Raw genomic sequence first — 21,530 nt, forward strand, 5'->3', positions numbered from 1 at the left:
TGGAAAAAAAAAAATCTGATTGGATAGTAGTACTTTGGACGGCACCCTGAGCTCTGATTGTTTAGCTTGCAACAGCATGCAGTCCAAAATATAGATGTGAGAAGCGAGAGAAGCATGGCTTCAAAGTCACGCTGTGATGTCTGGGTTAGCTACATACTTATCTGATTAATCTAATATAGGATGCGTTGGAATATTAATATTTATTAACATGCTGAATGCGCTGCATATTAGTGTTTAGTTTCATGCTCAAATGCAATGCCCGATATTGAGTTATTTGAGACGGTCATATTGCTTTTAGATGTTTCTTTTTTTTAAATGTCCTATTTCCTGATCCTATAATGCAGCAGTGATTTTTTTTCGTCATATTTGTTTAACAGTAGGCATACTTCAATTAAAATTGTTTTCGTAGCTACTTCGGCTTCGAAAACATGCAGGTGATTCAAGGAATCACTTTATAATGTAGATGAAAATATAGCACAAATCTGCCATAAACATTAATGACATAAGCATCATAATGAGAACTTTATAGAATGTGAAATCTATAGTAAATCCTGTCCTTGCCCGTGTTTCAGCGCGCTGTTGAAAGCGCATCACGGCGGGAGCTCTCTCTCGCTATAGCGCATAACTTAAAGGTGCAATAGGTGATAGTCTTCAGAAACACTTTTTTTTTTTGTTATTCTGGTTGAAAGTCTCTTCACATCCTGATAGCAATCATTAAGTTAAGTGGCCTAAATGTATTTATCTGTATTTATATATTCTGTGGAAGGTGTAGGACCAAGAAATGTTCGTCCAATCAAAACGTTCAGTCCGAGTATTTTAATTGGCTTTCCTACCTGCCTGTCAACGTATGTATTTGCATACCTTGTAGCGCGGCCACATAAATGGAAGTTTATTTATAGTTGCAGGTTCCAATAAGGACGGGGCTGTTAATTATATCTATATTGCTTTCTCCTGGGTATCATTTTCCCTTTGTATTGCTGTGTTTGACTCCGAACCATTATCGCGAGATTCAGCTCGCGCTCCGTCGGCACGTGATGTGTTGTCATCCTAGCGGGAAGGTGGAAGATGTGGAATACTCTTCATAGGAACCCGGGATTCGGGCGTGGCGAGGGGCGTCGCTCACTACTCTCTTTGACGTTTCCGAAGGATGGATTAAGAGGATTATCCAACGCGTTTGCTTTTTTCCTCTTCTGTGGAGCCGTTTATGGAATACATGCCTCGAAGGACATTTGAAACGCTAGCGCTGGGTGGATTTGCGCTCCTGGAATATAGACATTACTGGCGAGACCGATCCGAACTCTTTTTCTTTTTTATATATGATATCCGGCTGGGACTTTGAGAGACATTACACACGCACACACTCACTGAGAGATTTTTGTAGTTTTATTTGGGAGTATTTACGGTTATATTATATGCATAATACACTGGTTTTGAATATTGGACTTATATTGTGATTATTCCGTGATACACTCGTTCGTTCTCCCCTTGTTTAAATTGTGTAGTTCCCACGCTTTACTGAGAACTGTTACATAGTGGTGGCCCGTACGGGGAAACGTGCTGTTGTTGTATTATTTTGTTTATTCGTATTTAGTTATGGATCAGCCAGTTGTAAATACCCCTGTTGCATCTGTTAATACTAATGATAGTCATGAACCAAATGTAATTGAAACTGGGGGAAGCTCAGATGAGACCCCTGTTATGGATTTCACAGCAGGCCCTTTTGTGACTAGACGTAATCCCACTGCTGAAATTTCATCTATGCTGAGTGCCCTGTATCTTTCTGATAGTGAGGAAGAAAATAGTGATCAGGTTGACGATGAAAGCTGTGTATTGAATGTAAATGTTGTACAAATAATGCAGTCAGACATAATGAAACTTAAGGTGGATTTATTGGCCCTTGATACAAAAGTCCAGTCAGTAGAACATGACTTTAAACAGTCTGTTGAAAGTACTGTTAATCGGGAAGCTGGTTTCCGGGACGCGGTGGACGCTAGTTTAGCAGGGTTGGAAGATTACTTTCGTAGCTCTTTGGAGAAGTTAGCGCGAGCCGTGACTGACTGTTTGCTGAGGAGAGATGCGCTATGGGAAAATCAAATGAAAAAGTTACGATTCACTAGTACCCCTTCTCTGACAACATTACGGTGCTATCCTCCTATTGACTCAATTTCTTCTGTTCATGCTCCCTTAACCCCTGTACCAACTCCTAGAGTTAAAGTACCAATACCAAAATCTGCCAATGCTACGTATGAAGTTTCTCCTGTGCCTACTTCCATAACCAGGGTGCTTACTCCTCCAGTTGTTCCCAGCACATCGTCTTTCTGCACGCAGCCCCCCATACGGCTGGAGTTTCCCATTTTGGTGTCTCTTGTGAGACTGAGGATGTGCTCAACTTCATCGAACAGTGTGAAAACTATTTAGACGTCAGGCCCCTTCCCAGTGCAGAGCTCATCGGAACTCTGAGTACGGTTCTGAGGGGACCGGCTCTTAGCTGGTGGAAGGCAGAAAAGAGCAAGGTAATAGATTGGCAATCTTTTAAAAAGGCATTCATGGCTGCATTTCTTCCAGATGACTATCTTACCGAAGTGGAAGATAAGCTGAGGTCTATGGTACAGCAACCGCGGCAACGCCTAAGGGACTTTGCCTATGATTACCGAGCCCTCTGCCTTAAGTGGAAGCCGGCTATGTCAGAGGATGAAATGGTGAACCGCATCCTCAACAACATTAACCCAATGGTGGCCGGCTGTTTGAGGGGAACTGTAAAGACGGTGGAACAACTGGTCAAAGTGGGCTCCATGGTTGAGAAGGACTGCATGGGGACAAAAGATTATTGGCAAAAAGTTGGTGGTCAGAACAGCAAGGAGAAGGCTAATAAGAAATCGGTTGAACGTAATACCTCCAAAGACATGGCTAGTTTATCCATAGCTCAACCCCATTCCCTGAAATCACTCCTCTGGGTCCCTGTAACGATAGAAGGAAAGGAAGTGAAGGCTGTGGTGGACACAGGTAGCACTTACACCTTGATGCAGGAAAGCCTCTGGAGACAGTTAGGCGGTGCTACTGCTGCACGCACTCCTACTACACCTCAAAGATTTATCATGGCTGATGGGAAGGTGCATCAAGCTATGAGTCAAAGCATAGTCGACTACAAGTGGCAGGAAAAAAGGTGCAGTGTGGAAACATATATAATGAAGGATGCCCACCTCGCTTTTGATCTGATATCTGGCCTAGACTTCTTGCGAGCCGCAGAAGCTATTCTGGACATTGGTCAAAGTAGATATGGCCTGAAAACTGAGACTAGTTATAAATTCTATCCGTTCTTAAAATCTTCAATTACGCCGGGGTCGTCTGCAACATTGACTCAGGAAAACTATCTAAACCCGGCTGCTCTGACTCTCTACTATGCCTTACCTCCAACCTGGGAACCAACACCCATAGCTCCTAGCATGGAATCTGTTCCCTGCTGGGACTCCGACAATCAAAAGGAGTTAAGGAAATTGATGGTTACCTGGCCACAAACCACCTCAAATGTTCTGGGGAAGACAGTAGTGGAACAACATAAAATCATCTTGTCTGATGAACTCCCACTTAAATCCAGAGCATACAGAGTCTCACCTTTCAAGAGGAAGATCATTGAAGACCAGGTTGACCAAATGTTCAGAGACCACATCATTGAACCCTCCGCTTCTCCATGGTCATCACCAGTTGTTTTAGTCCCCAAACCGGATGGCAGCTACAGGTTCTGTGTAGACTACAGGAGGTTGAATAGCAAGACCATACCGGATGCTTATCCAATGCCTCTAATCCATGATATCTTGGAATCCATGGATGGCGCCACCTGGTTCAGTACCTTGGACTTACAGTCAGGCTATTGGCAGGTGAAGATGGAGGAGAGTAGCAAGGAGAAAACAGCTTTCATTACTACAAAAGGGCTATTCCAATTCTGCTCTATGCCGTATGGGCTGAGGAATGCCGCTGCTACGTTCCAGAGGTTGATGGAAAAAGTACTGGCAGAATTGAGGGGAAAGTTTTGCTTTGTCTACATAGCCGACATAATCATCTACTCAAAAACTTTAGATGAACACATTCAACATCTGAACGACATACTACAGAGACTCACCCAGGCAAACCTTACACTGAATATGAAAAAATGTCACCTTTTCAAACAGCAGCTGAAGTTCCTTGGGCCCATCGTCTCAGCTAAAGGAGTGGAGGTCGACCCAGCAAAGACCCAGGCCGTCACCCAGTATCCACCTCCAACAAACCTTAAAGCCCTACAACGCTTCTTGGGGTTGGCAGGGTGGTACCACAAATTCATACCCCATTTTGCTGATATCACTGCCCCTTTGAATCACCTAAAAATGAAGGGAGTGAGGTGGGAATGGACGCCCGAGTGCCAAGCCAGCTTGGATACCCTCAAACAAGCATTGCAAAACCCACCTGTCTTAATGCAACCTGACCTCAATCAATCGTTCCAGGTTCATACGGATGCTAGTGAGGTGGGATTGGGAGCCATCCTGACACAGCAAACTCCGGAGGGTGAAAAAGTTATCGCGTATGTATCCAGAACATTACGAGGAGCAGAGCTAAACTATTCAACGTCTGAAAAAGAGTGTTTGGCAGTGGTGTGGGCTGTAGAAAAATGGAAACATTACCTGGAGGGAAGTTCATTTGACGTCTACACTGACCATGCTGCTCTTGCGTGGGCTTTCAATTGCCCCAAAACATCATCTCGTCTGACCCGCTGGACGCTCAGGCTACAGCAATTTCACTTCCAAGTTCATCATAGGAAGGGTTGCCTAAACTTGGGGCCAGACGCCTTGTCCCGAACCTTTGACTCTGTGAAGGAAGAGCAGGCACACTGTTTGGTGATAGCGTCTAAATGTTCATCTGACATCCCAAACACATTAGAGGAAATATCTTAAGCCCAAAAGAATGACACTTCTGTATCGCACCTGCAGGCCGATCAGAGAACTAGGAAGGGACAAAACCAACAGATAACCTTCGAGGATCATCAGGGGGTGTTGTACCGCAGAGTACCGGTGAGGAATAGTGGTGACAAGTTTCAACTGGTCGTTCCCCCAGCATTAATACTTGGATTTCTTCACTACTTTCATGATAATCCTATGGGAGGACATTTTGGACGTTTAAAGACCCTGTTGAAGACTTTGGAGGTGGCATGATGGCCGACGGTTCGTCGTGATGTCTGGCAATATGTTAAAGGCTGCAGTACCTGTCAGCAATATAAACACGACAACTCCAAACCAAGTGGCTTTCTACAAAACACACAGGTGGCTGAGCCCGGGCACACATTGGGAGTGGATTTAATGGGTCCTTTCCCTCTCAGTAAAAAACAAAATGCTTATCTCCTTGTTGTAGTGGATTACTACACAAAATGGGTAGAGATGTTCCCCCTCAGAAATAGCAAGACAAACAAAATAGTTAAAATTCTCAAGGAAGAGGTCTTTACCCGGTGGGGGGTACCTAAATACATAATCTCCGATCGGGGAGCTCAATTTACCTCCAATCTCCTGTCTGAGCTCTGCAAAACCTGGGGAAGTATCCAAAAACTCACGACCAGTTACCATCCACAGACCAACCTGACAGAAAGAATAAACAGGACAATAAAAACAATGATTGCTTCATATGTGGGACAACATCATCAGTTGTGGGACCAGTGGTTACCTGAATTTTGATTTGCCATAAACACCGCCTACCAAGAGACCACTGGTAAAACACCAGCCGAGCTGATGCTGGGCAGACAACTTCACGGGCCATTGGAAAGATTGGTCCACAGACCAACTGATCCAGATCAACCCTCATATAACGTACTGGAGAGACAGAAATTCATGGCAGAGGAAGTAAAATGCAGAATGAAAGTACAACAGGCCAGACAAGCTAGATACTACAATACCCGTAGGAAAGATGCGCAGTTTCACTCTTGGAGATCTAGTCTGGATCAGAACACACCCACTTTAATCAGCTTCAAATAAATACTCTGCTAAGCTAGCGCCCAAGTGGGAGGGTCCAGCAGAAATAATAAAAAAAATGGGGCCAATAAATTACACAGTTCGTTGGGGAAACCCACATAAAACAGAAAATATAAATGTGGTTAACCTGAAGCGCTGGTACGGACGTTCGCCTCCAATATCGTTGGCTGGGGAGGGGAATCTATGTAGCGCGGCCACATAAATGGAAGTTTATTTATAGTTGCAGGTTCCAATAAGGACGGGGCTGTTAATTATATCTATATTGCTTTCTCCTGGGTATCATTTTCCCTTTGTATTGCTGTGTTTGACTCCGAACCATTATCGCGAGATTCAGCTCGTCGGCACGTGATGTGTCGTCATCCTAGCGGGAAGGTGGAAGGTGTGGAATACTCTTCATAGGAAGCCAGGATTCGGGCGTGGCGAGGGGCGTCGCTCACTACTCTCTTTGACGTTTCCGAAGGATGGATTAAGAGGATTATCCAACGCGTTGGCGATGTTTTCATTTTTTCCTCTTCTGTGGAGCCGTTTATGGAATACTTGCCTCGAATGACATTTGAAACGCTAGCGCTGGGTGGATTTGCGCTCCTGGAATATAGACATTACTGGTGAGACCGATCCGAACTCTTTTTCTTTTTCTTTTTTATATATGATATCCGGCTGGGACTTTGAGAGACATTACACACGCACACACTCACTGAGAGATTTTTGTAGTTTTATTTGGGAGTATTTACGGTTATATTATATGCATAATACACTGGTTTTGAATATTGGACTTATATTGTGATTATTCCGTGATTCACTCGTTCGTTCTCCTCTTGTTTAAATTGTGTAGTTCCCACGCTTTACTGAGAACTGTTACAACCTCTGTGCACCCTGTTCACGCAGACACGATACGTCATCAGCGGTTCATGCACGCTGTGCAGACAGAGCGAGAAAGACAGACAAACATCAACAACCCAATCTTCCTTCCTGGTATTGTAGTACTTTTACTAACTGTGCTATAAAGTTTTCTCACCGGTGAATGACACATGATGTAGCCTAGGTGTTCCCAATTCCAGTCCTCGTGCCCCCTGTCTCTGCATATTTTACATGTCTCGCTTAGTTAACACACCTGATTCAGATAACCAGCTTGTTAGACGAGAGCTACGTGCATGAATTGTGTTTCGATTGACATGGTCCCTATACAGTGTTCATTGCTCCCTACTCTCTGAGCAGGGAAAATCCATTGAAGTTTATTTCACTTCGGAACATTCACTCATGGATTTGCACTGCGCAGCGTCTTCACACACAGACGAAACTTGTGAAACGAGAAGTGTGACAAAATATACCTCTGTAAATAAATACAATTTAAATTCACATCTCGCACACTTTAATGCCCTTTGTATGGAACATATACGCTCGCTTTGAACTGGAATCATGGCGGAATATCTGGTGATGTCCACTTCGCAGTGCCAGGCAACTCATTCCATATTCCAAGTGACCTGAAGGCATACTGTAGGGTTTGCCGAGAAACAAATCGGAAATGAAACCTATTATTATGGGAAAATCTCCAGTCATTGCATTCGTGCATTATATGAGTACGCGGCAGTTCGTGCCAGTGCGCCTAGGAGAAGCACACAAGAGAGTAATTTTGAAACATCAAGATAAATAAAATTGTGACTTGAAACACAATACTTTCTTTACTGAGGTGAATATCTCTGTTCTGAGACAGTCAGCCTAGAATGCGCACAAAGAGCGCTCCCTTATAATCACTATAGCTGTCACTCACTTCAATTTAATGTGATCTCACAACGTTCCGTTAAAAACCTCTACACTGCACAATGAATCTCTTATTTACATCTACACTTTGTTATAATGAGATGATTCCCGACCTTGCAGAACTCAGCACTTGACAAAAACTCAGCATTTTGATCGATTCTAACTTAAACACTTCTGGTCACTGCGTTAAAGAAATCGATGGATTTGTCTGTGAACGGCTACATTGCTCAATGCTGCAAATATGTTTTGGCAATATCAGAAGGGGCCCCCTGATTCCCCGGGGCCCTAAGCGGCCGCTTACCTCGCTTATTGGTTAAGTCCGCCCCTGGCAATTGGAAACCGTTTATGTAGCCTATTGTAGTACTTTAATGTTGTCTCTGGTATTCTGCTCTTTGAGCATATGTGCGTTCAGGGGGTGTGGCTTTGGACGGCGATTGCAGGGAGGGTGGGACATTCGCTTTCAGTGCTATCAGACTAAAGTTAGCATTTTCCGAGATCTCCTATTGCACCTTTAAAGTTGACTGGCAATATGCATCTCACTCTCTCTCGCTACAACGCGTTACTTAAAGTTCAGTGGCATATGTATCCTTTTGTGCAGATTTGCAATGTTATGTCTGTTATGTATCTAAGTTATCTAATTAATATCATAGGAAGTGTCATAGAACGGGTTTCAGTTTATTGGCATAAAGTCAGCTTCACCTTAGGCAGCTATTCTTTTTTTAGATGCTTCTTCTTTAATAACATTGCTGCATCATGATCATAATCTAACAATGTTCTAATCATGTGTTCATGTTTTCATAGCCATATTTTTATTTTTAACATTCATTTTCATAACAGTCTTCAGATAATTTAATCATCCCATTATGGCCATGCCAATTCATTATGACATCTCTGTGTGCTTGTCCACTAGAAGATAATCTGACAGGAATATGTTTGCAATAGCTCAGAGAAATAAACAGGAACACAGAATCAGTATTGCCTAATGAGGTGAAAGCCACTTTGAGTTTGTACTTATTTTTTTTATTTTAATTTTCCTTTTCCCCATTATGCCTGATTAATCAGGGATTGTAGCGAACAGGACAGTACCCTACAGGGACAGGATGGTCAGCCAGTGTCTTCCTTTGTAGTATGTGATTGCAGCCTTTCTGGGTGGATGTTCATGTGGTTTATATTTAGTTTGAGAGGAAAATGTTGTTAAACCTCTTTTTAGGCAAGTGCAGGTTCACTGTTCAGTTTAAGACATTGCTTCTTTATATTCACAAATTTAACAGACTGGATTGGTGCCATTATGTCTGACTTGTGTGACGAAATCTGTCAGGTTAGCACTGTTTGCGTTGCATGAGTTTGTTCTTTCTCTATGAGTAAATCTAGCTTTGTGGAAAAACAGTGGAGGAAAGAGAGGACTGTCTGTCATTCTGTATGTGGGAGCTGTGGCAGATGGTGTTATCCAAAGCAACTACTAGGCTATAGCTATCAATGTTTTACACACACACACGTATTCATACATATGCGTGTGTGTGTGTGAAGAAAATAATAAAATAAAATAACAATAATAATAATAAAATATTATAAGTTTTTATTCATGAAGGAGTCATTAAGTTCATGTTTTGTAAAGTCTTTTTGATTTCAAATAAAGTGATGGTGCATTACTGACAGATAGTATGTGCAGGTCACACATGACTCTTATTAAACACATGCTTCCTAGTAGAGCAGTGTTGGTCACAGCTTAGCACATGCAGTTGTTGGATAATGTTATGGGAAATACACTTTGACGATGCACACTGTGCCTAGTCTCCACACGGCCTGTCACCTGACCCGTGAACCCACACTTACTGCACAGCCACACTCTCACTGTTTAAAAGACATGTTTCACTGGGCATGTCGGATTCTGTGCCATGCAGTGTGTGAACTGTTTATGGTATTTCAAGACCTGTCTGCTGTTGAGTCCTTCATTGCATCCTCTTCCTTTCCTGAAGAATGTTACCTTTGGGTCTTGTAGAAGTTAATTATCAAACTGAATTTAATCTAATTAAAGTCAAAATCACGATATGGCTTAGTGCAATAATCAAATTTAGGATTTAAATTAGTTACATAAATATATGCACTCAGTGTTTTGGAGTGGAGCGTAGGTCTGGATGGTATATCGAGTTTGTATGAGCTATAAATATATTTTTTAAAAACAGTATGGAATGGGGCAATACAGTTAATATCAATATAGGCCTACAGTAGCCCCGCGCTAATTTCAAATAATGTGGCATGAAAATTCAAGCGCAGCATCAGAAAGCAACATTAATTTACATCATGTCTACACTGGACGCGAGCGGCGTGACGTAACAAAATACAATAGAACTTATCATAATCAGTGATGCTGTCTACACTGGATGCGGTGCGGCACTACAAATCCCAACAGTAAACTGATGCCGTGTTCTATTTATGATGAACTGACACACAGTTCAAATGATTTGCAATGCTTTGTCATAGCAGGGCTGCACTATAAATCGAAGTGAAATCGAAATTGCGATTAGGTAGAAGCTGTGATTGTCATCCGTATTTTTCAGTGAAGCACGGTTCTGTGATCAGCAGTAAATCTTCATCCGAATTGCCAGAGGGCGCTTTCGTGCAGAAACTCCAAATACACCCCGAAGTTTTTTTTTATTAAGGCATACAATTAAAATATAAACTTTAACGGCACATTTCAACAACTAAACACAAGTTATTAGTGTTGATACAGTAATTTGAAAAAGAAAAACAAGAAAAAAATAAATAAAATAGGAACAAAGAAAAAAGAAGGGTGTGGGTCTCATTCTATCAACAAAAATAAGTTCAAATTATATAAGAGTTTCTGGGCGTTTCTGTCCTTCATGTAATAAAGAGACTTAGCAAATATCTTTAGTTCATTCTTCCATCCACTGAAGTGGGGCTTAACCTTTAAATATTTACATCTGTGAATAAAGTGTTTGCACAAAATAATTAAGTTATTTATCAAAAAGTCTATGTTCTTATCTTTCAACAGTACTCCAACTTGAATTGAGACCACAGTCAAAGGGTGCATTGATATATGTTTAGAATGAAGCCAGTTTTGAAATTCAAGCCAAAAGTTTTGTACAAGTTCACATTGGAAAAACATATGTTCTACAGTTTCAGTGTCTTTCTCACAGAACCCGCATTAATTATTTTCCCAATTAAATCTTTCATGCAAAAGTCATTAGATGGATAAATATCATTTAGAATTTTGAATGTCACTTCTTTGGCCTTAGGAAGTATTGGATATGATAAATATCGCTTTCTTATTTTCTTTGCCTCTTCTTCATTAAATTCTTGAAGAACATATTTTCTTTTAAATTGACTGGGGAAGTACTCATTGGATAATGCCTTTCTAATAAACTTATTTGTAAACTGTCTGCGAATATTTATTTTTTTGGCGTTACATGTTAGTGAACTACGGCTCTGTGCAGTAAATGCTGCTCCATCTGAAAGCAGTTGATGGAGATTTACTGCTGATTACAGAACCGGCTTTACTGACAAAATGTGCATGGAAACCGTATTCGATTTAATCGTGCAGCCCTACTTTGTCGCGTCCAGTGTACTGTGACAGCAATAACATGCCAAGTGTGAAGTAAAGAAAAGTGGACACGGAAAATAGATGATTCAAATGTGAATGGACTGAACAGTTTTGAGTGAGTGATACCATCTTTATGGATGTTGGTTTGCAGTGAGTTCACAGTTTTAACGTAAGTTCGCTCTAATTTATTTTCAAGATCTGAGGTAAAATATCTATTGTTCTTTCACTATGGCTATAAACCTCATGCAAAATAATATTCAAACTCACATTAGACACTTTTAACATCGAATAAAGCACATAATCATTACCTGAGATTATCACTGTCATATTTTGTATGTTGTTCCTGCCGCGACATCGCAGAAAATTAAATTCCGCGTCGCTTATGGTCACGTGTCGCTGTCATGGGTGGTTAGGACAAAAACACACGGTGTTACAGTTTGATCTCCCCCAAAAAATCTAAGTATAAAAATATTAATGCTGACAGATCTAATAATTGAATATGCAATTAGGGAAAGTGGAAAGAAGAGATCCAGTCTGGAGATGAACAAGAACAGTTGATTTGCATGGCAGACATGGCGATCCAGATTTTTTGTTTGTTCATTTGTTTTTAATATTCAACAGGCAAAGTTCTTCTGTATCTAAATGCAAAAATGTTCATAATTGTTTGAATAAAACAGACTACTTGCAAAAAAGTTTCTGTAGGAAAAGAAAACAGCACAGTGAATTGACCCTTCACAAAAACCCACCCTCATCAGTTGCTGTTGCTATCCCTGACAAACCATGCCGCTCTCACACTACACATGTTCTCATGCAGTGAAAAGTACATCGTGGAGCAAAGAGGAAACAGACAAGACAGAACAGGTTACTTCTGTTATGAAACAAGGTCTGAGCTTTCAGATTTGGTCATTTATGAAATTCAAACAATACTGTTTTGTGGCTCTTTAATGTGTCATGACAGACTGCTGTAGCACCTCAGTTCAAGCGGCACATGTGAACCGATCGTATTTTCATATTTACTTGAAATTAACATATTTTATTTGAACCCTGGAAAGATGCCAGTACACGCCATTTTTCAAGTTTAAGTTCTCCGAAGTTAATCTAATCTCCTATATGATTTGTTTGTCGAACAAGATGGTGGATTCATCGTTATGATTGTTCAGATCGCCTGTCAGTAAAGCTCTTTGTGAAGGGTTAACTAAGCTTTGACAACAATATTATTATGTCAGCATGAAAAGTGACACTCTTACTTTGCCTTTGCGGTATATACTAATAGTGACTATTTATTCACATACAGCCATCTGTGTGGATCTTCAACATTGTTCATGCAATCTGAATACTTTCATCCCGGTAGTTCTCTCTGTGGTGCTCACTGTTCCAAGCAAACTCTTTAGTTTGAGCAAACTCAAAACTTGTTTTTGTTTGTTTTTGTTTTCAGCTTCAAGAAGCTGGGTTGGTTTTGAGCGGTATTCTTCACTAAGGTAAGTTATGCTACACAGTTACCCTGCTCAAGAGCAGGTTTTATTCTGGGTTAGAGATCGCAAACCCAAACTGGACCAGTCAGCTGTGAGCAAAGTGACTTATTCTATATGACAAATCTATTTGCTTTGGAACAAATAATAGATTAAAGAGACCAAAGACTGCCTGTTAGATTTACCCAAAACAAATTATATCTAATGTTTAAACACTACACATCAGAGCCAGCGGCAAATTGTATATTTTATATACAGTGGTGTGAAAAAATGTTGGCCCCCTTCCTGATTTATTTTTTTGCATGTTTGTCACACTTTAATGTTTCAGATCATCAAACAATTTTAAATATTAATCAAAGATAACACAAGTACACACAACATGCAGTTTTTGAATGAAGCTTTTTATTATGAAGGGAAAACAAAATCCAAACCTACATGGCCCTGTGTGAAAAAGTGCTTGCCCCCTAAACCTAATAACTGGTTGGGCCACCCTTAGCAGCAACAAATGCAATCAATCGTTTGCGATAACTTGCAATGAGTCTGTTACAGCGCTGTGGAGGAATTTTGGCCCACTCATCTTGGCAGAATTGTTGTAATTCAGCCACATTGGAGGGTTTTCGAGCATGAACCACCTTTTTAAGGTCATGCCACAGCATCTCAATAGGATTCAGGTCAGGACTTTGACTAGGCCATTCAGAGGTGGATTTGCTGGTGTGTTTAGGATCATTGTCCTGCTGCAGAACCCAAGGCAAATACTTTTTCACGTAGGGCCATGTGGGTTTGGATTTTGTTTTCCCTTCATAAAAACACCCCTTCATTTAAAAACTGCATGTTGTGTTTACTTGTTATCTTTTGATTAATATTTAAATTAGTTTGATGATCTGAAACATTAAAGTGTGACAAACATGCAAAAAAAAAAAAAAAAAAATCAGGAAAGGGGCCAACACTTTTTCACACCACTGTATATACAGGTGCATCTCAAATTAGAATATTGTGAAAAAGTTTCTTTTGGTAACTTATTTCAAAAAGTGAAACGTCCATAGTTTTTTAGATTAATTACATGTAAAGTAAAACATTTAAAAAGTTTTTTGTTTTGATTTTGATGATAAGACCTTACAGCTCATGAAAGTCAAAAATCTGAGTCAAAAATTTGAGTTTCAATAAATGACCATCCCTACAGTATAAATTCCGGATATATATATATATATATATATATATATATATATATATATTAAGTGCAGTTACTAATAATATTACATGTTTATTTCATGTTTATACACTTTTGACAGTAAAGCACTAAGCTTGAGTTGAGAAGCTTACAAAATTTATTTTATTAACAACAATAACATGCGCAAAATAAACTTTTTATGTAGAAAAAGTACACTGTAAAAATCCAACTTTTGAAAAGTTCTACTAACCAATGTAAAAAAAAATAACCTGAACAAATAATTTTTAGAAGTCAGTTTAATTTTTTGTGTGAACAAAAATACTCTAAACATGTCGCTAGCAAAAGTTTTTTGTTTGCCTTAGAAGTATTTGTTCACAACACATGCAAATGTTCTCCCAACTTTTCAAATTGAGTCATCTGAACAAACAATTTTACATTGAACAAAATTGCACATGTTCCCATCATGCATTGCAGCTTGAAAACATTTTGTTAATTATTATTAAAATATTATTATTGTTTTAAATTGTAATGGCTTAATTTATGCTGCTGTTGTCACTGCCAGTTAGCTCTAATGTGGATATTAATATTTTTACTGATTTAAAATTTGTTGATCCTCACCATGGTTGAGAAATGTGTGCTGAGGTACTGTATATGTGCATCTCATTGCATTTTGTTTAATACATTTGTCTATCAGCATACATGTTTGCCTTTAGTTTTAAGAGGCAAATACTACCCATATTATGTAGAAGGCTTTGAAAATAAACAAAAATCTAGAGTAGGGATGCTCTAATCTGGCTCGCGAGATCCACTTTCCTGCAGAGTTTAGCTCTAACCCTAACCAAACACACCTGAGCATGCTAATCAATGTCTTAAGGATCATTAGAAAATTATTATGATTTTCAGCTCTAGTGTGCTACCCGTCAAGCTATGGGCACAGTGGGGCATATTTGTGATGCTCACCCTAGTCATGGGAAACTACAACAACTCTCACGATGATGTTATTCTGCTATTACCTTGTTCCTCTACCCCAGTCATTCAGCACCCTCCTCCCATCTGCCTTTCCCTTTGTCCCATGATCATTTAATTAATTAGTATTAAATATTTCCTCTCTATCAATATTGTTTTCATTTTCTCTCGTGTACAAACTCATTCTTTTCCTTTCAGTTATCGTTACCCTAATTCATCCAGTTTGTTTCTGTCTGCCTTTCTCCTTCTCAGCCTTGCTCTGTTTGGAAGCTATTAAATGCGAGGTCCCAGATGTGGCCCGTTAACCCTTGCGCCCCACAGAAGGAATCCAGGAGGGCCATGCTAACTTTCCTTTGTCCCCCCAAACACCCACTAAGACAAACATCAGGCCTCAATTCTTTGTCTTTAATAGCAATAACCATACAATACATCCATCACCCACACAACACAACCATCTGTTGTGTTTACAGACATGCACACACACAGATATGATTCTAATTGCTTCATTCTGACATGTATAGGCATGTAGATTTGGAATTTGAATGCATTTAAGTTGAAAACAAATCTGTGGTGAAGGACTTGTGTGTTCTTGTGTGATGCCTACCTTTGGTCATGGTTGTATTCTATGGGAATGGATTTCACAGACCCATGACTGTTGCAACACCTGATCATTGGCCTATTTGGAGTATTTTTAATGCAGCATAGGTGCAGTCCCGACATGAAGGTCTGTTTCAGAATGTAGGTAGCATGATTATGCTGCCTTCTAAGATAACTTCTGCAACAAGCTCAGAGATAGAATGCATGCAGACACAGTGAGATAAATTCATGAAATTGTGAGAAATATTGATTGAAACACATAAAATGTTTAAATATTTTCAGTATCAAACCATTAGCCTGAACCACATGTGTCCACACTGGCTACGTTTCCATGCACAATTTTTGGTTCAATCTGACTGAATTCATTCCGACTGATGAATCTGAATGTAGCGTTTACATGAACGCTAAATAAAGCGATCGGGTTGATGTTTGCATTTATATGTCAAGGAATAAACCACCCCCTTCAATCTGATCGAAATTTCATTCCGATCGAGCTCAATTGGATTGATTAAGGTGTTTACATGAAGGCTTTTCAGTCCGATTGAGCGTCAATCCGATTGCAAATGGATTATTTGGTTGCATGTAAATGTAGCCACTGTGTATTGCAACTCTTCAGATCTCATTTATGTTAGGGGTGGCTCTATACCACTTTTTCAGAACCGATCCCGATCCAATACCAAAAATTCTGAGTATCTGTCGATACCGATATCGATCCCATACCTGGGCAGTTTTTTTTAATCAGTGTTGAATTTTATACCTCAATGTGTGTTGACCTGATCATGACTTTTTTGTGTTACACACAATCTACTATATAGACAACTTTATTGTAAAGAAAAACAATAAATGTATGCATATATAATTATAATCTATGACAAAAAATACTATTATAAACCAGGTTATTGGATAATTCTGTAACAAAAGTTACTGTAGAAAAATCATGAGTGCAAAATTTTATAAAATCTAAAATTAGCGGGGGAAAAAACATTAGTGGGGAACAAATAAAAGTGAATAAGTGTAGGACTAAATATAAAATGATACTGTAAAATGATATACATTGCTCTTTGTATCGTTGTAAAATACATTCATGAAAAACAAGTAATATTTATATATAAATATATACTGTAAAATTAGAAGAAATTTATTTTAAATGTATAGCACAATAATGAGGCAGGAACAAGAAATTATTAATAGCCTCTTTCATTGTGCAAAAGTATTATGATACGAAAGGTTGGAACTCCTCCCACCTTACATATACCTAAACCTACCCGTCTCCACCACCTGATGCTTAAACCTACGCATCTCAACCCCTAAACCTACCCATCTCCACCCCTAAACCTATCATCTCCACCCCCTAGATGTGGATCCAACCACGCCCCCTGGATCTTTGTTCTGCAGTGAGGGGCTACTGGCGCCCAGACACAAAGCGCTTATGCGTATTTTGTGCGCAGAATAATGTGCTTGAAGCAACACGGAGTCACAGCTCTCCGCAAGTCCGCATAGAAAGGTTCAAAGAACAAAGTGAAGAGATTTTAATGTATAGTGTATTAAATCTGTGCGATTAGTTTATTGAGCCTTTTCTTTTAACAGTAATTTAATAATGCTGCATTCACGCCATGTTGTAAATACAGCAATTCCCAGATGATAGCACGTGACTTTCAACTCGGTGCTGTTCACTTCCTCGGACTGGGGATTGTCCGTTTCTATAGCGACAGTCAACAAAATGAACCTGCGACCGCGTGAAAGAATGTTGCTGGCAGCTGTAAAACACTGTAAACATTACATTTGTATGCTACTGCTAAATATTGCAGAACACGGAAAGTGTGTCAGGTAAAAATAATTTCTGTTTGTTTGTTGTTGTTATTAATGATGGCAATAAATGTGTTATTGCTAACCTAAACAAACAACAAAATAATAACAGTATGAACACTTACATAATGTTTTTATATTATAGTATCTATATATGTATCCATATCCCCCTTTTTAGAGCAGTAATTGCTTTCTTTGAAAGCGCCGCCATTTTTCTCTGATTCCGTGTGAGGTACAGCGGTCACATGGTACAAGTCGTAGCTCTCTGAAAACTCCCAATTCACAAGTTGTAATTATGACTTCTACTAGGACGTGAGCGCTTTTTACAACTCGGTATCTCGTAATTACAGTAATTACGATATGGCATGAATTACGATGTGGCATGGGAAAAAAAGAAAATGGCGCCGCTGTGTTCGGCACTGATCACCTACAACATAGAAACGCTTTTGGACATTGGAAACCGCTACACCAACCTGTTTCAGGACACTTTATCCAGGAATCCTTCATGGCCTCTGGAGATTCTTCGGAACGCGGAGATGAACAATATCCCCCCGAGGCGACGGATCAAGAAACACAGCGGGAAACGCGCTGGGATTCGAGATAGACTCCGGAAAAGGGCTCACAGTCCTCCCCTCCCGAGCATTCTACTCGCTAATGTCCAATCCTTGGAGAATAAGATGGACGATCTTAGAGCCAGGATTAGTTTCCAACGGGACATAAGGGACTGCAACATCCTTTGTTTGTCAGAAACGTGGCTTTCGTCCATGGTCCCGGACACTGCTGTAATGCCAAGTGAGAACTTCTCTGTTTTTCGGACGGACAGAACAGCAGAGGCCGGTAAATCCAGGGGTGGAGGAGTGTGTTTCATGATTAACAAGAAATGGTGTGATCCCAGGAATATCTCCATTCTGTCGTGTTCCTGCTCGCCTCATCTGGAACATCTTTCCATTATTTGCCGCCCATTTTATCTGCCCTGGTAGTTTTCATCGATCATTGTTGCTCAGCAGCTACATCAACAAACATCCTGACGCTGCCTTCATCGTGGGAGACTTTAACAAAGCCAATCTCAAGCAGGTCATGCCGAACTTTTATCAACATGTATCCTGTCCAACTAGAGGACCAAACACACTGGATCATTGCTACACTCAGTTCAAGAATGCCTACAAAGCCCGCTCACTTCCGGCTTTTGGCAAATCGGACCATGCCGCCATTTTTCTAACACCGGAATGCACACAAAGGCTCGTTCAGGAACCTCCGGTGCAGAGAGTAGTGACGCGCTGGTCCTCCCACTCAGAGGCTATGCTGCAGGCGGCTCTTGATGACGTCGACTGGGACATGTTCCGGGCGAGTTCATCTGACGTCACGGATGTGGCATTAAGCTTTGTAAACACGCTAACCGAGCAAGCTACAGAAACAACTGTAAGGACATTCTCCAATCAGAAACCGTGGGTGGACAGATCAATCCGTGCTGCGGTTAACAGACGCACTGCAGCTTATAATGAGGCTCTTTCCTGACCGGGAATATGCGCAAGTACAAAGCATCGTGCTATGCTCTCCGACGCGCAGTAAGAGCTGCTAAACACCGATACAGAGAGAGAGTTGAGTCTCATTTCCAGCTCAATGACTCGGTTGAGCTGGATGACGGATGTGGCAGGGACTGAGGACCATCTGTGCCTTTGGAAACAAACCCTCCGCAGAGGTGAGAGCAGATCCGTTGCTGGCCGACGAGTTAAACATCCTCTTCGGCCGCTTCGATTGCAACGGCGGCAGATTCAAGACTTCCTCACCGGCAGACCTCAAGTGGTGAAAGTTGGCCAGTTCACCTCAAACTCCATCACCCTGAACGTAGGAGCCCCACAGGGCTGTGTCCTGAGTCCCCTGCTCTACTCTCTCAACACGCATGACTGCGTTTCCTCTCACAGCTCCACATCTATTGTCAAATTCGCTGATGATTCTGTGGTTCTGGGCCTCATCTCCAACAACGATGAGACCGCATACTTGGATGAGGTGGAGAGACTCACATCATGGTGCCAGGACAACTGTCTCTCTCTGAATGTGAGCAAAACTAAAGAGCTGATCATGGACTTTAGGAAGAGACAGCAGCAGCCCTACACTCCTCTTATGATCAGTGGGACCCCTGTGGAGAGAGTGAGTAGCTTCAAGTACCTCGGTGTAAACATCTCCGAGAACCTGACTTGGACTACACACATCCAAACACAGGTTAAGAAAGCCAGGCAAAGACTGTACCATCTGCGACAGCTGAGGAAATTCAGGGTCTCACCAGCAATCCTGAAAACTTTCTATTCGGGGACCATAGAAAGTGTATTGACTCAGTGCATCTCAGTGTGGTATGGAAACAGCTCAAATCAGGACTGCAAAGCACTACAGAGAGTTGTGCGCTTAGCTGAGCGCATCTCAGGGTCTGCTCTCCCCTCTCTGCAGGACATCTACCTCAAACTTATTAAACAAATTATCAAGGACTCAAATCTGGTAACGTCTATTCACTTTGCTTCCATCTGGTAAGCGCTTCCGTAGCCTAATGGCAAAAACTGAGAGACTTAGAAGGAGCTTCTTCCCCCAGGCCATCAGGCTCCTAAACTCTAACTCTGTGTCATAACATCACATGACTCCATGTAATATCACCATATCAATAGCTATTCATAATTTTTCTCTACCTCATATTGCTGCTATTTAAATACCCTGGACAACTTTTTGCACATTCTTTTTGCACATTCCTCTTATTACTATTTAAGTCAACAACATACTGACCTGCACATTTATATTTATATTTTTTATCTTTTATTTTATTTTATTCTCTTATTTTTTCTACTTTTCTTTTCTTAATATCTGTATACTTTATAATTGCACTGTCCTTGGAGCGGACCTGACCTACATTTCACTGCTGGTTATACCCTGTATAATTGTGTATGTGACAAATAAAAAAATCTTGAATCTTGAATGCACATTAATTGTGATACTAGAGTTTCCGAGTTGGGCGGGTCATGAACTTTAAACATGGTGGTGGGGACAACCATTGCTGCTGTCAATGCTGTTCTCACAAAAAACTACATCCCTTTGTCTTGTCACTAAAGTAGTGTATTTTTAGGCTAGATATGAACGATCATTTGAAGCATATTGTATGTTTTTTTTTTTAAGCAGTGAAATAAGCATGTATTTGACCGAAATCCCAGAATTGTCAGCAAACTGCATGTAGCACGGCGAATGTTTATATGATTGTCAACCAATGGGATGCTACATTTTATTGTTTCCGACATTAAAGCACTTGCATACTACAAGCTCATAATCACGACTTCATGAGTGGGAAATAGGAAATTTCCGATAGCACGTGAAGGCAGTACAGCACAAAGATACAGTCCTGCAAGATAAAGTCATTTTATGCAAAACCATTTATCTTTATTTACAGATCAAGTATAATATTAGGAACATTTAATAATCTTGCCGATGGTTTCATCATCTTGACTGCCATAACCGTACGCGACACATAGTTTGAATGCTGAGTGGAGGATGACAGACAGCCGCGGCAGCGAGAAGAGTTTGTCAACTTGTCAACATCTGTACCTCACATTAAATTAAGAACACTTGAAATATTGTGCATGAAAACTTTATGGTGTTTTATAATGCGTTTGTGGCTTTTGTGGGGCTTAACAATAACACAATATACACACAATATCGGATTTTGATCGGTCTTGTCTGACCGATACCTTGATAAATATCTCAATTCTCAAATATGTGTAAGTAAATGGATTTTGCACCTTTATAGACTATGTTAGTTGATCTATAATGAGTGATGGGCAAAGTAGCCTAGTAGTGTAATCTATTAACTTTGCATAAAAATCTGTCTTTTTACTTAAGTAACAGATATGGGTGTCATACCATAAAATATTTTTAATACGACTGACTTTGTATTTAATGTGAAATTAATAAAAAAAACATTGTAAGTTAATTAGCCTATAACACTTTCATTGTACAAAAAGAGAGCAAAGAAAGCTTATATTATCAAAGAACATTTTCACTTCAGTCCAGCGAGTTCAAGCACTCTCAAAAACTGCCATAATAATCTCTAAAGCGGTTCACACTGTGAAATTAATATCTTACTTGCATTCGTACATCTTCACTTTGTTGTTTCTTATGAGAGAATTCAGTCAGCCAGCGCGCACAGTGACAAAACAGCATGTTTCAGCAATGACTCATCTGAA

General features: G+C 40.3%; 2 protein-coding genes across 5 annotated transcripts in view; one reads left to right on the forward strand and one right to left on the reverse strand.

Annotated features, from left to right (window-relative positions):
- Window positions 1-21,530, forward strand: part of LOC306857670 (supervillin-like) — a 133,529-nt gene that overhangs the window by 17,781 nt on the left and 94,218 nt on the right. For 2 of the 4 annotated variants that reach the window (XR_013783128.1, XM_079397709.1), the window contains exon 2: window positions 12,743-12,785. The exons of the other annotated variants lie outside the window; for them this stretch is intronic. The gene's annotated coding sequence lies outside the window, so the exon portion shown is untranslated. The remainder of the gene's footprint in view (window positions 1-12,742; window positions 12,786-21,530) is intronic. 4 annotated transcript variants of the gene reach the window in all.
- Window positions 1-21,530, reverse strand: part of LOC306857671 (uncharacterized protein) — a 38,529-nt gene that overhangs the window by 7,640 nt on the left and 9,359 nt on the right. The gene's annotated exons all lie outside the window — the stretch shown is intronic.

This window comes from Barbus barbus (assembly GCF_936440315.1).
Source record: "Barbus barbus genome assembly, chromosome: 38".
In the NCBI taxonomy this organism is placed as follows: domain Eukaryota; kingdom Metazoa; phylum Chordata; class Actinopteri; order Cypriniformes; family Cyprinidae; genus Barbus; species Barbus barbus.